The sequence below is a fragment of the Synchiropus splendidus genome, chromosome 14 (assembly GCF_027744825.2).
Source record: "Synchiropus splendidus isolate RoL2022-P1 chromosome 14, RoL_Sspl_1.0, whole genome shotgun sequence".
NCBI classification, from domain to species: domain Eukaryota; kingdom Metazoa; phylum Chordata; class Actinopteri; order Syngnathiformes; family Callionymidae; genus Synchiropus; species Synchiropus splendidus.
In genome coordinates this window covers 20,652,513-20,677,015 of record NC_071347.1, presented here as the reverse complement: position 1 = coordinate 20,677,015, position 24,503 = coordinate 20,652,513, and the positions used below count along the sequence as shown (strand labels likewise).

Genomic DNA, 24,503 nt, shown 5'->3' with positions numbered 1-24,503 from the left:
GCTCAATCACATTTGGCCTGGGGGCGGGGGAGGAGCTCGCTGTCAGGAAGACAGTAAGTAGACACTCCGTTCGGAAACAAACAGCTTGACAGTTTTCACATCATTTCTAGAGCTAGTGTAAATAACACAGAGCAGCATTGCCTTGCTCCGAGCTCAACACGCAAGACGACGACTTGGACTGGTTCAACACGTTGGTTAAGACCACAAAGTGAGAGAAGTAAAGGAGGAAGAACAGAAGAGACATAGAAGAAGTAGCAGAGGAACAGTAGAAGTAACCAGTAAAAGTTATAGCAGTAGAACTTTTGGAGAAAGCAGTAGAAGACAAGAGAAAAATGTAGTAGAAAAGGTGGATGTAGAACAAATGTAAAAGATGGAGACAGGAGTCGGAGCAGTTTAAAGTGGAGGAATAAGTCAAGCACTCGAAAAAACAGACTTTCTATAGTCCATAGAAGAGCCTTTGTCACAAAAGGAGATGAAGCACTTAAGACATGAAGACAGAAGAAGCGATATAAGGATCAGTCGTCGAAGCAGGATGAAGTAAATGATAGGTAAGGAAGTCGTAGCTGCCATACTTGAAGTTCTGAAGGTGTCAAGTAGCAGGTAAGGACAGAAATGTACCCCTTAGTAGTTTGACCTACATATTGGTGGCCTTCAACCTGAGAGAGCAGAGCAACAGTGTGTTTCACTATGTTTCTGAGCAGCTTCATGGAGATGGTTTTTCTGGGCGTGAAAACTTCATCCACCCATCTGGTGCAGACACCAGCCACTCTCCAGAAGCAGCCGGACTGGCAGTGAAAACCAGACACTCCACCATGTTCAGCAGGTGGTCATAATCTAGCAGTCACTAAGTAGTCATAAAAAGTCTGTCAATAAGTTTTTATTTTCCACTTTGATCCTGAGTGGAAGCATCGGAGCTCGCGGATACGCCAACGACAGCCCAAGCACAGCGTTGGCTGTTGGTCCTGCGACCGGCGCGGTGATTTACGGCGCTAATGGGGGACCATCTGGCGGTTAAGAGGTGCTTGATCGGAACAATCAGACTCGGCCCGACATGGACTCTGCCCCGCTGGCTCCCAAAAATCACACACTGACCGTCGCAATCACCAAAAACAACAAGCCTTTACATCTGCGTGCGCGGCCTCGCGGCCATTAAAAAGCCATCACGTCCAGAAGCACCACGCTACACTTGCTGCACACAGAAACGCCGGCTGTAATTGGTTCCTCTGCACCCTCTTCCACCGGGTCTGGACCGGACGGCCAGGAAATGCTAAAGAGTCTGCAGGAGGAGGATTCTGACCCAGTCTGACCAAGAAAACGGCGCCATCACACTTCCACGACCAACAGTAGCGTGTCACTATTTTGACATTATAATACTGTAATTACTCTAAAACAATCTTTCTCCATTTTTGTAGTATTGAATTCACAATATCCTTTTTCTAGATGTGCAGTTGAACATGCCACGATAAAAAGTTCAGTTTGAAATATCAGAAATGCAACAGAAGCGTGAAAGTCTGTTTGAAAGTAGTAAAGAGAAGTGGTTAACAATAGAAGTAGAGGAAGTTTAATTTGTGACTATTAATACCCAATAAAAATATTTTGGATGAAAAAAAGAAGTAGAAGAAGTAGCAGTGGGGGACAATGAAATAGAGAACAAGAAATTAGTCAAGGTACTTAAGGTATTAAAACAAAGTAATAAGCAGTCATAGTAGCAAAAGCAAAAACAACACGGTGAACCGAGTAGTTTTGGAAGTCGTATAGGAGGATGTAGCAGAAACAGATGAGGCAGACAGAAGCAGTAAAAGGAGAAGTATCAGCAGTGTCAAGCTACTGGTGTAAAGGAAGCAGAAGCATACTGTAGGTCGTAAAAGACTAGTGTGCGGAGTAGTACAAAAGAAGTAGCTGGAGTAGAAGAAGCTTTCAAGGTGGCAAGGTAGAAGGTGACAAAATGAAATGAAAGGTGGAGAAGGTAAAAGAAGTAGAGGTAGAATGCAAAGGAGTGGTGTACATTTAAAGGGAAAAGAAGGCAAAATGGAAGTACTTTAAAGAAACAGACAGCAGCAGAAGTAAAGAGGTACAACGGAAACTACGGGTAGTAGAGGCTTGAGTAGGAGCAGATGTTGCAGTAGGAGTAAAGGAATGATGTCCAATGGGAAAAAAAATAATAGTACTGAGAGACACAGGAACAGCAGTAAAAAAAATTACAACAAGACAAAGAAGTTGTAGTGAAAGCAAGTACTGAAAGTCAGTCAAGAAAAAAAAAGTCTGCAATAATAGAAAGCGTGGGGGTAGAGGTTGGCCGCAGTCATAGTAGTCGGGAAAGTATCAGGGAAAAAAACAACAAAACGGCCAGTCAGAATTCAGAGGGACCTGGACAAGCCAGCCACAAAGACAGTGGACTGTGTAGCCGTGGAAGTTAAGAAGCTAAACTGACAGCTCAATATTTCCATTTACTCGTGCCTGAACAAAAATGTTTCACTTTCAAAAATGTGCGATTTCAAGGTGTCAACATGTCGAGCTAAGAAGCTAGGACCAGAGGAAAATCCAAACATTGGGATTCCAAAGCAAATACTTGTCTGCTTTGTTTGTTTCAGCTCTCATGATGTTGATTCTACAGATGCTCATGTCAGGGAGGCGATGAATGACGCCACCATATAAGGACGGGTGTGTCACCATGATGCGTTCAAGACTCGGCGTTTATGGCTCTTGTCACAAGATTACTGATGCCGCACGCCGCAAGACCTTCGGCAGAGAAAAGGTGAAAAGATGAGTGTCGCTTCTTAAATCAAAGAGGAAGGTGTGGAGATGTGTGAAGCCTCAGAGGACCCGTCGAGTCGGCGCAGCACCTCGCAGATGTTTGTCATTCCAGAACCCGGAGCGTGCCTGGACTGGGATGAGACCGAAGAAGTACGATGGACCCCCGAGGCCCCTCTGCAATAACACAGCAGCCTCCCGACAACAGCACGCCTGCCCCACTCCTGATGTCATCATCCGGAGGAGCAGGGAAATATGAGGCCACTTTTGTGGGGGAGTAAATAATAAGTGCGGATTAGAAGCATTCACCAGCACAACGTGAGACAATAGAGCTCACAATTATTCTAATGATTTCTTGACTGCAGATTAGGCACAACTATAATTAATATTACGAACCCAATTTTGTTAATTAAAGTGCTGATTATTCCGCTAAGTAGATTCTGACAGCTCCACGTCGCCGCGGTAACGCTGGAGTCCTGTGGGAGCCCCGGTGTCTGGCAGGCGTTCCCGTTTCTGGACGTCCAAACGCAGGAAAACAAAGTCTGAAATGTGGCGTCTGCATCACGCGGAGTCTCTGAAGACCCACGGTTATTTGTTTAGCTAGAGCGGAGTTTTATCAAAAGGAGCGGTCCGGATCGGACTCGGCACAGCTGCCCGAGGACCTGATTCTACCACGGAGTCGGCCCGATTCTCAGGTAAAGTATGGAAAACAAAACAAACGCTTGTGCTGTCTTAGAGCACCGTCGGCTCAAGTTTGTATTTGGGGAAAAATGACTCATAAAGCCTGTGATGGACAGGCAGCCAGTCCGGGGTGTGTTCCGCTGGGATCGGCTCGAGCACTCCCCGAAACCCTGACCAGGACTAAACACTGGTTAACTGACGATGTATGTATGAATCTATGCATTTACTAAACATCAACTGCAGCAACGAGATCCATATAGAGAGGAGGGAGAATCAGTAAAACAGGACTCACTCGACAGATCAAGTCAAGGGGAAGGACTCACTTAAAGAAAGTTGACTTTTTTTGGAAGAGTGAAGGACTCATTGGATGGGAGAGTCTGTAAAAGGGCATGACTCATCACCCAGTGAAGGAGGACTCGCCATACTAAAGTGGACTCAGTGAGTGGTTGAGGATAAGGACTCACTAAAAGAATTTAAGGGAAGAATAGAAAAGTAGGATTCAGGAAAGGAGTAAAAGTCTCTGAGGGACATGGCTCAATGGAGTAGTAGGAGGTAGTACAGAAAATATAGGACTTGGTAAACACGGACTGACTGGTGAAGATGGACTTAAGGTGGGTGGAGGCCTCACGAGAGGGAGGGACTCAGGTTCAGAGGAGTAAGACTCACTGGAGGTTTGGGATGCTAATGGAGGACTACTTACAAAAAAAGGACGAACTTGAAGGGACGAAGAAAAAAAATGAGTAGGACGACTTGGAGGAGGGAAATGATTCTGCTCACTATGCTGTAGAATTTCATTTGCCGACATTCGGCAGTCGACTGAGTCAACAACTGATCTGCAGAGGTCGGGATGAAGCGAGCCTGATGCTAATTTCCTGGTTCATCTTCCTCTCCGGGAGTTCAACTTTGGGCCGCAGGTTTGGAGGATGGGCGAACAAAGAGAGACAATGGCCTCAGAGGAGCGTCAGGTCCAATAGACGCGGACGACTCGCTTAATAGAAGTGACAGTCAGCAGATCCGGGCCGGTCGCCTCCATCTTCGTCTGGGCTGTGGAGCGGCTCGCCGAAGAGAAAAGGAAAACAAAATAACAGCCTCTTCTCCAATCTGCTGATTACAGACAACACACACAACACGCCAGGACAGAGGACGGAGAGAATAGACGGGGAGCGGGCTTCTCCGAGATAATGTGGTTATCAGCACCGAGCCCAGAGAGAAACAAAGAAGAAGTTTATGGCTCTTATTTTTTATCTGGAAGGACATAAAACACAGACGCTGGAGAGCAGAGGCACAAACACTGATCCCTCAGGAGCACCACACCTCTGAAGCTCCACACAGGTCGGGTTGCCTCTGGACTCTGACCTTGGGATTATAGTCTATCAGTTAGGACCCCTCAGTTCAGAAGGACTTGCTGCAGCAATGCGATTCGTTGGTGCTGCTGCAAAGAACGACTGACTGGATGAGAGTCTGTCGAGGAAGAAGACGACTGGTGAGACGGTGGAATGAACATTAGATGAAGGAGAAGGACTTGACTGGGTAAGAGAAGGACTCACTCGAGGAGAAGGATCAAGTGGAGAAAGGGAGGGACTTGAAGAGATGGACTGGCTTTAAGGACTCATCGTAGAACAACGATGACTCAGCAGAAGAAGAGGAAGACTCACTTGGGTAGGTGGTGACTCACACAAGTGTAAGAGAGTGTAAGAGACACACAAGACAGAATGACAGTCAACTACAGGAGGTGTTGGGGTCTTTAGAAACCAAGGACTCACAATGGACGATGACTTCACTCGTGAATTGGAGATGCACCTCAAAGTGACCAGACAAAGCAGTCGCAAGACCAAATCTGTTGTGGTCGAGAAACCAACCCCTCCTCAAAAAATACTAAGGATTGTCTGAATATTTATATTATAAGTGTCCTTGGTCTGAAGACGTGGGAGAAGCACCTTGCAGGCAGGATTGTGCTCACTCCATCGGAGCTTCAGGAGGGAGAGCAAACTTTTATTAGACCCTGAGAGCAGGGGGCGCTGATCATTAGGCAGTGGCTGGAAACAAGCAACTGGACCGCGGGTTTCGTCCTTGACCTCCTCGAGGCCCCCTGCCCCTGAGGTGTGAGGACCGGAGAGGATCGCGAGGCATCTCAATGAGCAGGCCTCCCCCACCGGCGCGCCCGGGAAGCCCGCTAATCAGAGAACTTAGCCGCTGACCTCTCCACAGGCTCGCTACCTTTTAATGAGATCCGTGTTTTTGATGTGCCGACTCGCCGGAGGGGAAGACGACTCGAGTGTGAGCTCAGGCTCAACACAACAAGCTGGCAGACGGACATCCACACACCACGGAGAAGACCCGCATATAATGAAGACTCTGTAATCCGCCGCGTCCGAGGGGCTCTCGCTCATGTAGACTCCAGCCCGAGGGAAGCGGATACACAACAAAGGAGCGCGGCGGCCGACCAATCAGCGAGCAGGGAACCGTGCGGACATAAGCCGAGTCGGACTCAAGGACACGACAGCAGGCGTGTTAGGAGACCAGGAAGGAGGAGCGGCAGAGATAGGAGGCAGATATGCCCGCTCACACCGAGGACTGAATTATTGATCAGTCAGCAGATTGTGTTATGAGGAACGCACAGATCCAGGCTCGGACACTCCAGCTTGTTCAGGCCGAGACACAGAAACGTGAGCAGACTCGCTGCACGGGGACGCGAGGGACCAAGAGAAGAGCAAACACACGACTCGCCCGAGTGACTCCCAAGTCTGGGCTACAACAATGCTGGTCTACAGTGGTGCAGAAGTTCGAGCTGCATATCATCATGAGTGAGTCGACAAAAGTCCACCTTACTTTACACACTTTCTTTGACTCGCAACAAAAACCTCGGTGGCGTTTCCCCACAGCAGCATGAGCAGAATATGGATGTTTGTCTGGACCTCAGTCATGCTGCAGCCGCATGACTGACATATGAAGCTGATGACCAAGCGTTGACAGTCAGACGCTCCAAGGCCGCCACATCGATGCGTCTTGGTGACGGCATGTGATCCTGACCACACGGCTCATGACTTTCCTCCCCACACACGCAACAGGTGGCCATCACGTAGTGCAATGATCAATGCGTGGGATCACAACTCCACTCACGCAACATCAAAGTCGCGACTATTCTGTCTAATCAGATTTTCCGAACAAACATAAAATTAAAAAAAACATCCGTGGATGAAAGCAGAATTGATCCCTGCTGCAGTTTCGGGTGATTACGGCAGCTTTATTTACATCCTGCGTGCGGAGCAGATGTGAGGCTTCTGCACTGCTCTCCAGGGGACGGTGTTTTACTCAGACTTGAAAGGTGGAGAGACACCCAGCGAGCCGCCGGGACAGACGCTGTTTACCGAGGGGGACTCTGAGACGGAGCGTCAAATTTAGAAGGAAGAAAAAAAAAGAAGACGGACGTGAGGAAGTGTGATAGGAAGGCGGGAAGTGAGGACGCTGTTAAAAATAAAAACTACTGGAGAGGCACAAAGATGAAGTGACTCACTGGTGGTTTACTGTCACTCAAGCATGGACGAAAAACATGAAACCTGCTGACTCGACAAAGCAGCCTCAGACCCACACGTCTAAAAGATCCACTGTAAAACAGAAGATTCACCACAAATGAGCTCAACCTCATGAGGAGAGGTAAACAAGCTCGCGGTTCTTGAAATGTTTTGAAATGAAATTATTTTTTTGCGACAAAATGCAATGAAAATTGACCAAAAAAAATAAAGAAAGTAAAACTTATTCATTAAAAATGAGTTTAAATAGTGTAAACATGTCATTCTACTAACAGCGTAAATATAAGGAACGTTAATTTATGAACGAAGTAGCATTCCATTTTTTTTGCCAATACAAGGGCAGGTCCTGGGGGCAGCAGTTGAAAGTTAAGACGCCCAGACTGCCCACTCCTCAGAAATCTACTTCCACTCTACAGGGGAAAGATCGTGGGGCTTTCAGGTTAACAGAGTGAGATGATCTCTCTAGCCTGTCCTGGCTCCGCCCGGGGGACTCCGCCCAGTCGACTTCCTCACTAGGGAGAGTTCAGGGAGATTCCTCAAGATGCGCTAACCTGTAGCAGATTGCTAAGGAGGCGACAAATCAACAAATAAGGAGTAAAAAACCAGGGCTGTGCATCTTCAGTGGTCCCTCATCCAAGTTGATATGACAGTTCATAACAACAGTTTACATCCTGAATTCTAATGTAACGGAAAATCTACTTTGTATCAATAGAGACAAGCATAAAATGTCGACTCTTGTTCTTAATTATTCATTACCTGTCCGGTCCTTCATCTCACACACACGAAGAAATTGACCCTGCATTCGAGTTACAACCTCTAGAAACGGCCTTCAACACTTATGTTGGCGTTGCTTTCATTGCACACTGCAGTGAAGTGGCTGCGGTGTTAGCGTGTCCTCTGTCTTTACTGGGGGCAAAACCCGAGGTTTTCCCACGACCGGACCAGGCTGTAGATCCTTCACAAGAAAACAGACTCACCTATGAAACACCTATTGTTGTTTAGGTTTGTTCCACTGTGCTGTTAGCATCTCTGGCTAGGAACAGCTAACATGCTTTCTGTGTGACATATCTTATGTGTGTGTCCTGTCAACTTCCATCTAGTTTGTAAAAACTTTTTTAGCCGCTTATCTGCTATTTTTCTTGTTTTTCTTTTGCCAGTTGTTCCCTCCGGGTTGCCGTCAGCTGCCGAAAAGCAATCGCGTATGTCACGAACAAGATGCGTCAGAGTCCATGGAGTAGCAAGTTGCAGCCTGCTGAGTGTAACGTAAACAAATGAATAATGATTGTTGTCATAAAAATGTAGCTCCAATGCGCCTGGGCAACGCGTCATGATCACTCGACTGGAGCGCTACATTACTGGGGAAACACTGGCATTAAAAGTCTCAGGTCTCTGTCACAGCAATGTTGCGTCATCATGCGCTGTTGCATCCTAAATCCCTTAAATATCTCGACTCTGGCCTTAAGCTTGCCGACATCCCGCCAGTGACGCCCCATTTCTGTCCTGACAGATTTGTGTTTACAGCGGCGGCTCTCTGGGGATTTCACCAGCGTCATACCTTTTCATAAGACGGGCTAAATATTTACAAGCCCACATAACCCTGCCGACTTTTCCCGCCCCAGCCGGATCCCCCGCTCTTTAATAACAGTCATTAACCCCCCTGGATTCAAGACCCAGCCTTCTTCAGCTCCCCCCACTTTCTCCAGAAACGAGCTGCACTTATAATATTTACAGAAGCGTGGATGCCAAACACAATCTCCTAATCACATGAGACCCCCCCTCCTCCTCTGAACCCCCTGCTATGCCCTCATCCTCTTCTTCTACCATCTGTGTTTGGAGCAGGAGCAGATTACAGCGCAGTATGAGGCCGTGGTGCGTTTACACGCGCAGCAATAACTCCACTATTGACCTTATTCCTCATGATTAGTGTTTACAAGCTTTGCGAATATTCCCGCCATAATCCTGATTTCTGCTTTTGAGTCGCATTTGTCCCTGTACCAAACACCCGCCCTGATTCTGGCAAACAAGCTGCTTTTTATCTTTTGAACGGCGGCCATGTTGGTGCCCAGGAGTTGTTGTGAAAAACTTTTACATGTCTAAATTCTTATTCAGCACAAAGGTACGGCAAAAGTTTGCAGTGTGCCATCTCTGGCTAGAAAAAGCTGGTTCTCCCATTTCAATGACAATTTTGCATCTCTCGATAAACACACGGTACACTCACAGCATTGGGCTTGCGTACATGAATACGACAAGGCCATGATGACGCCGTGCTCTCCAGCTCCAGCGTGTGACAGTGGTGGAGAGTTTGGTGGACTCATTTGATGATAACACTGCTCGACTCAGATCAGAGTCTCTGGATCTGTGTTTATTTTATGAGATGGGGTGGTCCTCATAGGTTTTTGAGGCAGTTCATATCACCACCTGCAGGTCTCCCGCTGCGCTGCACCGCGAGGAAACACCCTGGTGAAAATAGTTGGATATTGGACGGAGCTCCGCTCCAGTATTGGCGGCGGTGTCCTCTTCCGCGTCCCGATTGGGGTTCACTGATCGCGGACACACTCTCACAGGCAGCGCAAATGCTACCACCAGGCATCAGTTAGGGACCAGACTGCTCCACAGTTCAAGTCAACTGTTCAGAGACATGCGATACAGCAGACAGACGGCTCCATTTAACCCCTAAATAAAGCTGGCAGAGCAGCCGGTCAGACACCAGCGGCTTCTACCAGAGACCTGAAACACTGAATTCCGACACTTGGTTAACCATTATATTTTAACATAAAGAAATTATCTCCATTAATGTGTTTCATCTGTTATCGCCAAAATGACAAAAATTTGTCATGTTATTGTTTTGTGCATATTGCCCATCCCTACATGGCCAGACTTCCATCCAGATGGGAGACAACCTGGACAGGTCTCGACTCCAGGGCCACAAAGTCAACACATTTATTATTTTTAATGCAAGAAACAAGAAATGCAATGATAGGCTAAGAATTGCGTAAAACTAAAAATTCAGGAGGGTACCGAAAATGCTGGACAGAGAGAACAAATAAAGAAGTGCTTTATGATAACCTTAGAGCTCCAGTTTGACCTGGCAGGACAGGAAGTAAATCTGCAGGGTCATCACATAGTAAACAAAAGTAAGAGGAAGAGAAACCTGCACGGCCCATTGGGAGGATTTGCACATGTTAACAGCCCACGACTTCCCCTTTTCCAAACCAAAGAGTCGGGAAGCGAAAGCCGAGCGGCCGTGAGTCAGAGAGGAATAAAACCACGACGGCAGGAACGAGGCTGGAGGGCCAGAGGCGGAGACGCAGAGCTCTCCTGACACCTCCACGGATCAGCGCCACACGAGACAGGAAGGGGCCCGGGGGCCGGACCCAAACACCGCACGTCGGCTGGAGTCACACAGGGAAGTCGGAGGGAGACATGAGCGGGGAGCGGTGATACGAGGACGACACTGGAGAGCGTCGGAGAGGGAGTCGACATAAACAGGAAGTTTTCAACATCCGCTCATTAGTCGGCTCGAGACGACGGTCAGTTTGTGGGTTCAAACGCTTAAAGCTAAGTGCTGCATCAATCCAGCGGTCAATACTGGTGTGGATCACAGCCATGACGGATGATAACCACTTTGGCTCAAAACAAACACACTCACACGTAGCTCTTATCGATGGGCTCTTGAGCAAATCATTGTTTTAAGGCACGAAACCAAGTGGCTTCTTCAAGTTACACATAAGTATCAAGATTTTTGAGTACTTAAAAATGCATGGGAAAAACATCAAGGTGGTTCACAGCGCTTGTGTGGAAGCAAGTGAGTGTAGTACTCATATTCATGGAGACGTATGGCATTCAGGAAAGTAGGCGGAGCCAATTTTACGTTTTACGCTTAGTTTAAAATCACTGAGAGGAACACTTGAGATGGCACTTCTTCAGAAAGCCTTCCAGATGCTATCCCGTCATGCTCCAGGCAACTGGGTGGATGCCCTGGGGCAGACCCAGGACCATAGAGGGATTATGCCAATCAGATGACCTGGTGACCACAGCATGGGATTCAACCAGAAGAGGTGGAGGAGGCTTCTGGTGAGAGGGAAGCCTGGACCTCTTCATAAGGGTTGCTGCCCCCACGATCCCCTTTCCGATCAGCAGAAGAAAACTGAACTTTTGTTGAGCGTTGCTACACAGGCTGTGTCAGTCAGCAAACTGAAGCCTTTGTTTATTTCTCCAAATAATTGGTGTATTATTCCAAAAGCAGCATGACAATTACGTCAGCCTCACTTTTAAGCCCTCATATGCTTGGAGTTAACGGCGGGTGATTCTAAAACGTGCGACGCAGCAAACATGATCTCGGACCCACGGGAATAAAGACCTGCAGTCATCGCTGTGAAAACACATTTTCGCATAGATAAAATTTTAAAGCCGGCGATGAGGGGACGACGTCCATAAAAGACGTGTGTATCTGCCCCCCGCAGGCGATCACACCCGCGACTGTCGCTGTAAAACGCTCGGTTGCCTCGGTGCGGCGGCAGAGCTGCTGGCACTTCCCAGGATTTGCAGTGTTGCTGTACCAACGGGGCTTAAAAGGCCACTCTTGGATGGTGGCGTCCTGAAAGGCCATCATGTCCCGCTCATTAAACACAATCAGGAAAAGCCATTTCATTAAAAACGTCGTAAAGATATTCCGTCCTCCAGGCTTTATCATCACCAGGCACTAATATTTAGTTGAACTGGTGAGAAACTCAAGATCAGGGGAAGTTCTGGTCGTCATGAATCGGGAAGCACGACATGACAGCAACAACAATAAGCAGAGTCTTTATCCATGCAGCGCTCACTAACACAGCATGTCATGGGCTGCGTCACATGGTACTCTGGTTTCCTCCCACCGTCCAAAAACAGGTGAAAAACTGGTGCCTCAGAAGGTGTGAGTCTGTCGGTGTGTTCCCCACCTCAGGTAAGGCTGGGGTTAAACTGGACCACGGTGTCCTCTGCCTCTCACCTGCGATAGCTTGGAGGCAAAACCTCGTCCCTCCATATCCAGACATGGATAAATCTTTTTTTTTGTCGCACAACTGCAACAGGAACATTCATTATTAGACCTTCCACCCTCTTTCAAGGCAACAACTCATCCACACAACGCTGTTGTAAACCCAGTTCACTGTGTTAGCCAAGCTAATGAGCACCACACAGGCCGAGACTTTCCACAGAACGTGAAGATGCGATATGTCGGCTTTGACCTGAATTTTAATTTGATTTTTTATATTGTTTACAGTGCAAAGGAGGCATCCGTTCTCTAATTAAGTTCTTACCGGTAACAACATTTCAGCTGTTTAGCCTTTTGTTGTGACAATGAAATAAACAATGCGGGCGACAACATTTACGGTCGTACTGCGGAGCGGTGTTAGAAGCACTGGGTGACTTTAAAGTTATGCAGTCTACAAAAGAGACACGAGTATCAGGACCATTGGAAGACTCTGAAAAACTGAAAAAGTTCCATTAACAGAATTTTCATGTACAAAAAATGTGGACATAAAACAAGTATTAAGAGAAAGGGTTAAAGGAAATCAGTCTAGATTTTAAAATAAATACATCGATTGTCTTTATATCTATATTTATTTATTGAAAAATAAAGATTGATAGATTTAATGGCATAAAAATAACAGGAAGAAAAAAAATTATGTTAAACAAGGAAAAAAGAAATGGCCATAAAACTATTACTATAATCTTAATAAAGAGCAACATAAATACATACCCATCAAACTTAATACTAACATTAACATTGTATATTAGTCCAACATCTGACTTGAGTTTAGGCCGAACTATTATAGGAAAGACCAGGCAACGGATCGACCGTTGAAAAGTCACCAAAGAGGAAGTCATTTTGAGTTGAACTTCTCTCTGAAATGACTTGGACCACTGACGCCACTCAAAGGTCCATCCACTGTTGTCAGTGGGATTTGAACCCTCCACCCTCCACAAAAACTTGTTCAGCTCTGAGCTCACCTTCAACTGCAATTAAAAACATCCTGCGGAGCGCGAGTAGACGTTTAGATCTGAATATGTGGCGCGTTAGCATGAAATATTCAAGCGTCCACACGAGGACGTGGAACTCCACGACGCTCTCGAGTCAGTAGCAGGATGATTCACCGCCGCCTTCACCAGCGGAGAATGACTGTCTCAGGTTGGAATGACCTTCATCCAGCTGCTGCCAGATCGCTGACCCATAATGCATCACTCTTCTGGCCGCGCATCGCACTCGCTGCTCCATAATTAATTGGCCAGTGTGTAAATAATAAAAGTGCCAATAGTGGATGGCGACAATGGCATGCGCCGAAGTGGAGGGACGCCGCCGAGCTCCTGCCAGTGGCAGGATTAACTCTGGAGGATTACAGGTTGGATTTCACCTTGTTCAGACGTTAATTAAACCACGGGGAGAAGGAAGCCACTCAGTTTAGTTCACTTCTGAAATATCTATACTCACAAAAATGAGCTCTTATGGTGCGTTCCACTTGTGCTCACCACTGGATTGTCTTTCCAGCCCTTTTAGAGAGTTTAAAGGAAAGTGTTGGCAAGATGACGGAACCACTCTTGGCCCATGTGGAGTTTGTTTATTTTCTTTACTGAGAAGGGTGGAATCGACAGTAAAAAAAAAAAAAAAAAAGAACATAACAGAACAGAATAATAAATCACTCATAAAAGCTGCAATAACCAAATCAAATGCTAAAAAAAAATGTCACGGAAAAAGCAAAAAAAGTCAAGGGTAAAGTCAAATATACAGATCATCAAAGCAAAATGAAAAAAGGAAATAAATAAATAAGACAGTTTAAGTACAAAATTATTCATTATTTATATCATGCAGTAAAAAAAAATGGACAAATATAGCAACATTTAAAAAAATGGGTTGAGGAGTGCTTCAAGCCAACTCTCATGGTCATTTATTGTCTTTAAAAAAAGGGACGACTTCAATAACTTGAACAATGAAGTGAAATAAAAGACGCTCTTTAAAGAATTAAAAAATTATTTACTTCATGTTATGAAAAGCATGTGAATGTCGTGAGCGGGTGATCTAGTGCTGGGGTGACCAACAGGTACTTGAGTGTCGACCAATGACAAGAGAAAGTGCTTCAGTCAGGGACTCAAACCTTGACTCATCCGAGTCTCCTCTGAGAGCGAAATGAAAGAAACATCACAGCAGCGTCCGACTGACGCAAGAAGGGACAGAAACCATTTTTCCTGCTGCCAGTTCACTTGCCTCCTGAGGAGGAACCCTTCTGGCCATCAGACGTCCTCCTACGGTCTCGGCACAGCGTGACCCCGTCGTGTGGGAGCGTGGGGGGGGTGGCAGAGGTCAGCATCACACGTCTCTCTGATACTGTTCCTGCGTCAGACCTGTCAGCTCTGTGGCCAGGAGAAGTCGGTCAGCATAAAGTCAAGGCCACACAGGCGTTCCCAAATTTAAAAGTAGAAATGAACATGGAGGGGACGGAGGAGGCTGAGTGAACTGTCTGACAACAACCATGGAAGATACGACTGTTACAGTCATCACACACACATCTGAGTCAAATCGGTTGAAGACAAACTGACAAAAAATCTGGAAAACCCCCAACTCTTTATCGACTCAACCATCAACAGGGAAATGACTATCACATCGGCAACAAGAGGATAGAAACTGGGCCAAGTGGAACGTGAAAAATGTAAATGAAAAGTGTAAAAAAAAAATTGAAGAGAAAGAAACAGAACAGCTTGTCTGAAAAAGTCTGTTAAAAAAGTTAGTTGTAAAAAAGAAACAAAGGAGGGATTCAATTAAAGCTTAAGATTTGAAGCTTGGTTAATTGGCACAAAAGTGAAGCGAAAAAATGAATAAAAACCAAAACAAAGTGCTGGATAGGAAGAAAAAGGTCTCTGTCAAGAAAAAATTTTAGGATTACTCAGGAAGGAAACAACGGCTGTAGTGACAGGTTCATCACAAGAAAGGTTCATCACAAGAAAACAGATGTGTCAAATATAGGAAGGAAAAAAGGCAGAAAAAAACAAAAACAAATGTTCGACCATACAAAAATGGTCTGCAGTGCAACATTGAAATAAGACACATAAAGGTGAAAAATCTATAAGAAAATAGAAAAAAACTTAAATAGATTTGCATATTTACACACATTTAAAGTAAATTAACAGTATGAAAAATGCCTCAAATCAAAGGTTAAATGGACTCTACAATAATAATCTTGACTATCATCAAAGAAATCTGATGAAACAAAGGTTGAATTTTAAAAAATAAGGTCACAAGTGAACTATACTTTGAAAAAGTAATACAATTTTAATTTTAAAAATAAAGGCACAAAGAAAGTGTACAGAACAGGGGAGTATTATTAAATGGTAGAAAAACAGTGGAGTGAAGAACAGTAGTAATCTGTCTTGGTTAAAATGTGGACTGCAGGAAAGACAATTCAAGAAAATCTTTGAGGGGGGAAAAAGGGTTTAAAAATCACTTGTGTCTGAAGAGGGAAAAATACTGAATCATTGAGAAAATGTTAGCTATTGAGACTGTACTGGGGAAAAAAACAAACAAAATAAATAGAGAGAAAAATAGATCAAAGTTATGACCATATTTAGAAGTCTTATGCTAATGAAGAAATGAAGCCAGACCACCGTGTTGAGTGAGAGGATCACAGAGTGAAGAAGCGACTCTTGGATCTGGGCGCCAGACATGTCCACACAGACCTCGTCTCCTCGCCATCGCTCAGCAATGTGGCAGCAGAATTAACGCTCTCACACCTCACAGCCATCAGCTCCGTCCACTCTCCACCAGGGAGAGTGCAGACAAGCCGGAGGGCGTGTGCGGCGCAAACAACTCCTCTCAGACTCAGACGGTTGGCGAGGAGGAGGAAGTCACGGACGAGGCCGTCGAGTCCAAGGGCAAAGGGCGGCGAGCTGTAAACCCCGGTGGAGATAAGATCAGAAATCCACCTCGGCATGGCGTCCCTTCATCAGGGATAATCCGCAGACATGAAAAGACAAGCGCGTCTCCAATCTGAAGGGAATCTGTCGCCTGGATTCCTCAGCCGCCTGGAGCGGGCGCGCCCTTCATGCCTGTGCCCACACGTGGCCTGCACTCCAGATAAGAGACAGGTACCAGGGTCGCATTCAGGCTTCCTCTCCTGAGCGCCACCTGCTTTACAGTGTTGACTCACGCCTTGTTCAAACAGCAGCTGCGGCGCCTCCACCGCAGATTAACGGCCATCCTGAAACACTCTCCAGCGCTGCCCAAAATCATTAAGAGGTTTGTCGACAGATCTTCATTTAGAACGGCTCAAATCATCAGGCGGGTTTTAAGAAGTCAGACCTCTTTTAAGACTCTACTTACATGGCAGTATTTGGGCCACGAGAAGCTTCAACTCTTTCATCATTTTCCTTTGATGCTAACTGCTAGCAAGCGACATCTGAGTTCCTTATCCGTTTCTTTGTGTTTTTGCTGACTAATGTTAACCACGAGTAACTGAGGAGGATTCACAAGCTGAGCGATGAAAAGAAAGGAAGAAACTTCAGAGTTTTAACCAAACAGAAAGTAAAAAATCCTCTTGATCTAGACATGGGGACAACTAGCAGAGGATCTGAGGGTCCTCCTTGGCTCGTCGGGGTCAGCAGTTCAACATCCAGGACCAACCCAAGTCCGGCTTTAAAAGCCAACAATGAAATCTTCACGTGACTTAAAGTGGACAGGGAGCCAGTGCAGAGAAGCTCACGCTGGAGCGTGGTTGACGGAAGGTACATCCACACCAAACACGAGCTGTTGGTCACCAGCGATCAGCTTCTCTTCCACTTCAATTCATCTTCTTGATGAATTTTCCCTCTCACTGTAAAAGCAGGGCTCAGATGGCAAACGTGCGGGAACTTGTCACCAGAGCTTTTCACTATAGAGATGAACTCAGTAGCTGCTGCCACAATAAGACTCTCAGATGCAAGAGTCTCCTGGGCAGCTGTTTGACTAGGCTGACCCTGAATTAAAAAAATATATATATTTATTATTATTTATTAGATATTTTAGCCATTTAAATATTTCTACAGTTTCGTTCATCCTATTTTAAACATTCATGCAAGATAAGCATACAGTCGTATCAGCTGTGTATCTGTTTTCTAAACTTGGTCACACATTTCAACATTCGTTCAAACAAAATATATGAAGGTTTGCCTCTTCATAATAATAATAATAAAAATAATAAATAGAACCATATGAATTTTGAGTCCTAATAAACATTTGCTCGCATTCAGCAAGCGCAGTGTGCAGCGCAGTGAACTGCAACGCTCCCTAGAGCAGCTCGTTGCACGAACCTGGGGAGTGGGAGGAGGAGCTTCGTGCCAAAAGAAGCACCCAAATACCCCTCCGATTAAAAACCTCAGAGTTAGTTTGGAACTCATCTGCGGTTTCCTCCTCTCATAACTGCGATGGCCAAGCTACGGCTGCGAATTGCGATCATATTCAGCGAAATTACTGGGCCTTTTCATGGAAACAAGTGTGATGACACTATGAGTGGAGCGTCCTGCTGAGAAAAACAGGGCGTCCATTTTTCCCCTCCTAGCTAAAAGCCTGACGGACTGAACACATCAGTTGGCTTCGGGCAACAGATCGTGTTTGGTGTGAAGGCAACTTTAAAGGTGGCACTACAAGGTGACTCAAAGTGGAACCAGTGCTCCTCTATTTGAAGTGAGGGCAGTTGTGGTGGCTCAGGACTCATCCATCAGGGAGGATGCCCCGGGACAGACCCAGGAGATGCTGCAGACGTCTCGACTGAATCCAGAGGAGGGGGTTTCTGGGAGAGGGAGGTCTGGGCCTCTTCACTTCAGCTGCTGCCCCATGACACGATAAACGCCCCCTGGATCGCCCAAGCTGACTCCGAAACGAATATTTGCTCTGAGAAATCGTGGCCCCCGAAGGTCGACACCGGCGGCTCCAGTGGTTTTATAATTGAAGAGTTGGCAGCAGAAGCCCGCAGAGGGGCAGCGAGGGATTGCTCTTCTTTTAGGAGGATTATGGATTTAGTTTGAAAATGACAGAAGTGCGTAATCCAGAGTTTGACCTCAGATACGCGGCCATGTGACGGAACATCCCCGCAGCCCTTTTACAAGGACAACAATGACATCAGATTAGGTCGGTGTGAGAGGGATGCGGGCCGTCAGACAGGTGTGTTAGCAGGACGCATGCAGGATAAGTCTCTGTTGTGGAAACAGGATCCAGGCTGTGTTGAAGAAGCAGATTACACACGTGTAGATATCCAGATCCACTTGAACTTCTGTTTGCCCGGAAACACAGCAGCTTCGCGGCCGAGCGCCTGCTGGACACTAACTCATTACCTTTTGTTCCTCGGCGGTCAGACTGAATCCAAAAATAGATCCAACCACTGAGTTGTTTTTGTGGGCGAGCGCTTAGAGGGAAATTGTGGCCATTGGTCTGCAAGCTATGAATATTCATCTTAGTTTCCAAGTGTATTTTTAGGCCCAAAATGTACTGATTTGCAACCGAAACCACAAGAACACAATGCTGTGAAAGCTAAAGCAACTTTCAAGGCATTTTGACTTCAGCACCTCATGAGCCGCCGCGTGTTTAATGGCGTTTGATTTGTCGTCACCTCATCGAGAGATTCAATGAGCAGTGAGCATCAGCTCCGCCAAGTCAGAGAGTGTCTGTCGGGAGAGGGTGGAGAGTCTTGTTGGGGATGAGATCCTTTGACAAAGCAAGGAGTCTGGAAGGGCAGATGAAATGCTGGCTAGCTTGGAGCAAAAAAAGAAAAAGCTCCACATTTGCCGCTAGATTTTGACTTGCATCTGCCATCAGCACCCAAAGAATGAGAACAGACTTTTATTTGCAGGGTGTCTGGACTCAGTCCTCCAGGGGAGACTCAGAGTAGAACCAAGACACTTGAGGTCACTCGTCTTATCTCACCTCCTTACCTTATCTTACCTCCCCAACTAGCTAGCACATGTGTGGGTCACACACACTAACAAACATTTTCAATTTGGCTAATTCACTTGTCTGTCTAGATTCAAGCATCAGTCATTTTTACCACCACTAGGGGGCACTTCATTCTCCGTCCTCACGCCACAATGCAGACCATTTGTTTTAAATCACATATTCAACAATAATAATAACAATCATAAACAGTTCTGTAGATACTTAAAGGGGCTATCAGGAATAAATTGCCAGAAATGCTAACAGCTAGCAACCAACACAAGTTTTCAAGGACAAAAGGCACAATTATACAGTTAATTCCACAGGAAACTCCTGTTGCTACACAGTTTCAGTGAGCCACAGCACGGCTAGTTAGCACTATATTCTGTAATATTAGCATTAATTTTAAGGTTCAGGTTGTTACAATGCAAAAGGAAAAATACAACAGAGAAAAGGTATGTTTTTATACATTTGACACTACACTCCGGTCCAACTTAAAATGGAGTGTGTCCGCCTCGATCTGCTGGGTAACTAATGAACAGCCTCGCACCTTCATTCTCAGGTTGAATAAAAGCGCCGTGGTTTGACTCCACGCTTGATCACAGGAACATCTTCCATCACTTCCTAAAGAAAAGTAAAAAGTGTGTTGGCGCGTTATGGGGCGCAGGGGGAGGACATTTATCAGCGCTCTCCTCTGAGCTGATAAGGTGTCTCTATTTATTCAGAGTGGAGGAGATAAACCCTGAATGAAGCATTGTGGGGCGGGCGAGGAGAGAGGGAGGACACGGAGGCGGCGTGCTTGGAAATGTGTGTCTCCGAGTGAGCAGATGGCATCTACTGGAAAAGCATCCCCACTCTCAGCCAGAAGACTGAAGGCTGACCCCCTGCCCTTTACCCCCCACCTCCGGCACCATCCCCGCCGCCCCTGCTCGCCCTCCACCGGCATTAATCCAGACGTTCCCATAATGTTATTTACAACGGCGTAATCCTCCAGCGGGCGCGCGTCCTACATGTACGGTGGCGCTGAGCGGCGAAAGATGCAGGCAGGGGTGTGAATAAGGCGATTTAGAGAGACAACAAGGCAGTACAGTCGGTCTGTTGGGGGCGGCCAGATAAAGAAGGACAGGAGAGTGAGTGAATGGTTCCTCTGTCTGAGCAGAGCAACAGCAGCCCACAGCTACACAAGAGTGAAGACAACACAACAACGGACGACTCATTAGCATCTGCACTGTTGACAACTTGATTTCTTCTCGTAACATCACAGCAAAAATAGCTCTGGAATAAAACTCCGCCCATGTATAGCAGTGCATATCAACTATTTTCTCAAGACGACACAATCTTTAACTGGAATTTAACAACAAAGACTCTGTTGAGATCTTTATGGATATTGAAATAAACAACACCACATTTTCAAAACCATGTCAAAATGGTCAGATAAACCACATGAATAAAAACCACATGCTTTTCTGTATTCTCTTGAAATCCAATTCCAATTTGGATTAGCTGCAGCAGCACTTGTGAACGACTAATAGTGTTTCAGCCACATTTAGATCATGCGGCGTTACATTTGTCTGAGGAACTGGGAATTTCCCAGCTATGCCCCATAATAACCTCAACCGACGTTTAAATTTCCCAGTTGGAAGGTGGAGGAAATGTGACCTCCTTGCGTTCGCAATCCAAGATGGCTTCTCTGAACATAACGGGGCATATACTGTACACTCAGAATGAATGAAATACACCAAAGGAAACAAACACATTTTGTCTTCATCCTGCGGCTATTTTTTGTTGTACACAGAACATTTATTTATAAAAAAAAGTTGGTCATAATTGGTCAACGGACGCTTCAGAATAGCGTTCGCCGATGTTTTTTTCCAACTTCGGAGGTAACTGGAACGCAGCATGAGCACCGCCATGTTGTCAGAATAACGATCCATCACGTTATCAAAAGTAAAGTACCATGAAAGTGGGCACGATTATGGTGGTTTTCGACATGTATTAAATTAAAAAATATCATAAATGAAGTGTGTTGCTCACAGAAGTAGTAGAAGAAGTCGCACGCCTGGCTGGACATATGAAGAGAGAGAGAGATTCACTTCTCACGATTAAAAACTAGGGTTTTTAAAGTCACCAATTCAATCCTTGTTTCTCTGTCAGACCTTTTAAAGACCGTCATTGAACCACAAAAAAAACAAACCTTAGGTGATTCTTCTAATGTAGCCATTAGCTAAAAGATGCCATCATGCTATTCAACTCAAATTCCACTCAACATTACTTCAATTCGCTTTAATATCAGACGCACTTGACTGAGGCCGATAAATTGCTTGAGAAAACGTATCCTTTCCACACCACAATGGTCCAACGTCGTAAACAAAACAACAAGCCACTGGAATATAACATGCTCGGCTGAAACACTTGTGAGTCACAAAGCTTTTATTTTACGTATGTTTCTTCATAAAACACACCGCAACATCTCATTCACAGGCTCAGCTCAATGGGTGGAACGTCTCCACGATGACGTGTCATTTCTATACAACATATCCACCATCTGTTCTTCTTTCTCATCGCGTAGTCGGTGTTTCTTCTTTCCTTTAACTTTGAGAGTTGCTTTCAAATTAAAAGCCTCAATTTGCAGTGTTAATCAACAGTTCAACATCAATAAACTCAAAAATAAAAATAAACTAAACTAAAATGAAACTCATACACAGAGTCACAGGGTGGTGTTTATCAGAGAGGTGGTCATAATGTTTACGATGGTTGGTGTTCAGTGTGAGGACATAAACAACAGATTATTTCATTAGTCCATCCATGAAATGACTCATCAGATATCCTCAATTCAGCTCCATTAAAAGTGGTTTAATCTTATCTTAATTTCATCTTAAAATAAACCAGAGGAGGCGATTGCGTAAGAGGATTAATCAGATGTTAAAATTCCAGAATTCCTTTTGTTCCCTGAGCACAGCTCTGTGTGTGAGGAAGGCGGGAAGTTAGGAGAGGGGAAGCCGCGAAGGGCTGAGTTAACACTCCAGTCATGACATGTCTTGTTAGTCAGATGTTGCCGATGCAGCAAATGTGAGCATTTAATATTGACGTGGTGAAAGAAAATCACAAGGATGAGTTTGTGGATTACCAGAGGAACACAGCGCCTGGAACGCAGCTGCATTAGCTTGAGATTTTTTATTCATTCATAGCAATGAGACAGCAGCAAAAAAACAAATATATATATATATATAACATGCAAAGGAAAGGAAAAAATAAAATTACAAAATGTGTAAAGTTATTTAATTATTTTTAATAAAAATAAATGTATTTATAACCGACAATTCCTGCTTACAAATGTTGTTTTTTTTTATTTATTTTCACTATAGTTCAGCAGGTCGTTCACACGACACCAAGGTTCCAAGTTGTAGCTGAACATTGAAATCGTGTCGCAGGGAGGGGTTGCATGTGGTTGTTGGTGGGGCGCCTGCTCACACTGTAAAACAGTTTGTTGACTGTCGAGCTGGAGGAGCGCCACGGTGCTCTTGAGCAAAACCCCAACTGAACAAGGCGCTTGCAAAAGTCTTCTCTATCGCCTCTATCGAACCTCTTCATGGCTGAAGAGAGCTGGACCTCTCCTATTTAGCCACACTCTGCGTACACATGCTTTACTGGCTACCTCATTGGCTCCAGTTCGCTGTGCGGCTCGTGACTCTGACTGTTGAGATGAGGAAATTCAAAATGTACAAGAGTTTTTTTGTTTCTTTTTTCCCCAAAAAGCTCACTCATTATGCATGCTACTGATACGTTTTATGAAATTCTTACGAAGTCTTCAAGGCTTGACGTGACGATTCCTTTTTCTGTCAACCAGTCTGACAACCAAACATGGCCATAACTTTATGACCACTTTATCAGGGCTGAAGAATTGCATAGGGAAGCTAGAGTCACATGCCTGGCAAAATCCGCTGTCCGTAGCGTTTTAGTCCCGACAAGTCCCCAACATCGCTCTCTCTTTTTCAATAACATACATGTGATTTCGTCCTCATGAATCCCACTTTACTAAGACTTTTTGTCCACTTCATGCCACCGTAGACCAAGCGTCATGCGCTATCTGCTTGATCAGATCACGCTAATATAAAGAAGGAATAATGTTACGTTCACACATGACGGACTGCACACGTTATAGCTGTTATAGCTCTCTGGTACAGGGCAGAATCTACGTACCTCAGATGGTGCGTTCCGGAGTGTCTGAATTTTCTACATCACTGGCAACCAGGGTTGCGATGTCTTACAGGACTTGTGAGGTGGGGACAAATAGGGTCCTCCCTAAACTGAATTCTGAAAGGCTGACACTGTTTTGTGAGCTACTGACCACTGCAGGTCCCTGAGTTGCAGTTGACTGAAGCAAGAAGGATCAGTAGAGTAACGCAAATGAGCCCGAAAATGTTGGAAGAAAACAGGCTGTTGGCACATAACTCCCAATATTATTTACATGTTGAAATGTTTTTCCTTTCTTTTTGCGGTTTCTCCCACAAATCCAGACATGTTCGGCGCTAAAAACACTTTAATTAAACTGCTGATTCACTTATGAAAAGAGCGACTGAAATCGACTTCTCAGCCGTCAACTGGAATCTAACACAACCTGAAAATGTTGGCAGCCGCGTCGAGCAGCGATCAAAGACACGACTTCATGACTAATACGTTCATTGAATTGGAGCTGCATTGAACCTCCACAGCCTCCTAACAACAACCACCACCACCTGAAGTCAAACCAGGCAACAGACTGGTTCCAAAAGTGAAAGCTGGAGTCGAGCGAGACTCGAACCGCGCGCCTCGAAACGGTGTGTGCGCGTGAGAAGTGACTGTGCACAAACTGATGCCAAGATGAGACGCGAGGCTTCAAACGCCACAGACGCCGCGGAGCTTGAACAAGTTGGTTCCGTGACGCGTAACAACTCCTCGGTGGAGACCCGTTCAGAAAACGGTCAAAAGGTTCGGGACTCACCTTGGACGAGAAAAGCGTAGTTTCCTCAGGCGCGTGGCTCCGGTAGCGAGAAGTCCGACAGCAAAGTTCACATTCCTCCCGTCACGGGTTCGATGAAGGCTCCAGAAAAGGCACTATTCCGGTTAAAAGGAGCGAAATGTCAAATCCCGAGGAAGGCGACGCGTCACTCCTCCGACAAAGGAGGAACGAGTGGGACTTTATCCACGCCCAGGTATCCAGTCACATGGTCGTGTCCAGGTGCGCGTGTCCCGCAGCTAGACGTGCCACACCTGTGGGAGCCGCTCGTGCCTTCCTCGTCATCGCGATGAAAAGCCCGGGAAGTGGACCGGGACGCGGAGGAAGGAGAGAGAGACAGAGAGAGAGAGAGGGAGTCCGCCTCCTGCTTCTCCGCTCGCTGTCAGAGCAGCTGTGGAGGCGAGCGCGAGAGCGCGGCGGCAGATGAGGCGCGGGACTAGTTTCACGCGCAGGAATACCTCCGCGGGCGGCGGCACAGGATCAGTCCGGCCAGGCAGGAGGGGCGGACCCTCGTCATTCCAGGGAGGAAACATGGAATGTCCCCGAGGAAATGTTCACAACTTGTGGCTTGAGCGTCGTCGCCTGAGTCGGGCTGAAACGTTGACTTTGCTGCCAG

General features: G+C 45.9%; 1 protein-coding gene across 3 annotated transcripts in view; it reads right to left on the bottom strand.

Moving 5' to 3' along the window:
• plxnb2b (plexin b2b) overlaps positions 1-24,270 on the bottom strand; it is a 150,998-nt gene extending 126,728 nt beyond the window's left edge. For all 3 annotated transcript variants that reach the window (XM_053884847.1, XM_053884846.1, XM_053884848.1), the window contains exon 1: positions 23,873-24,270. The gene's annotated coding sequence lies outside the window, so the exon portion shown is untranslated. The remainder of the gene's footprint in view (positions 1-23,872) is intronic.
• Positions 24,271-24,503: the final 233 nt, after the last annotated feature.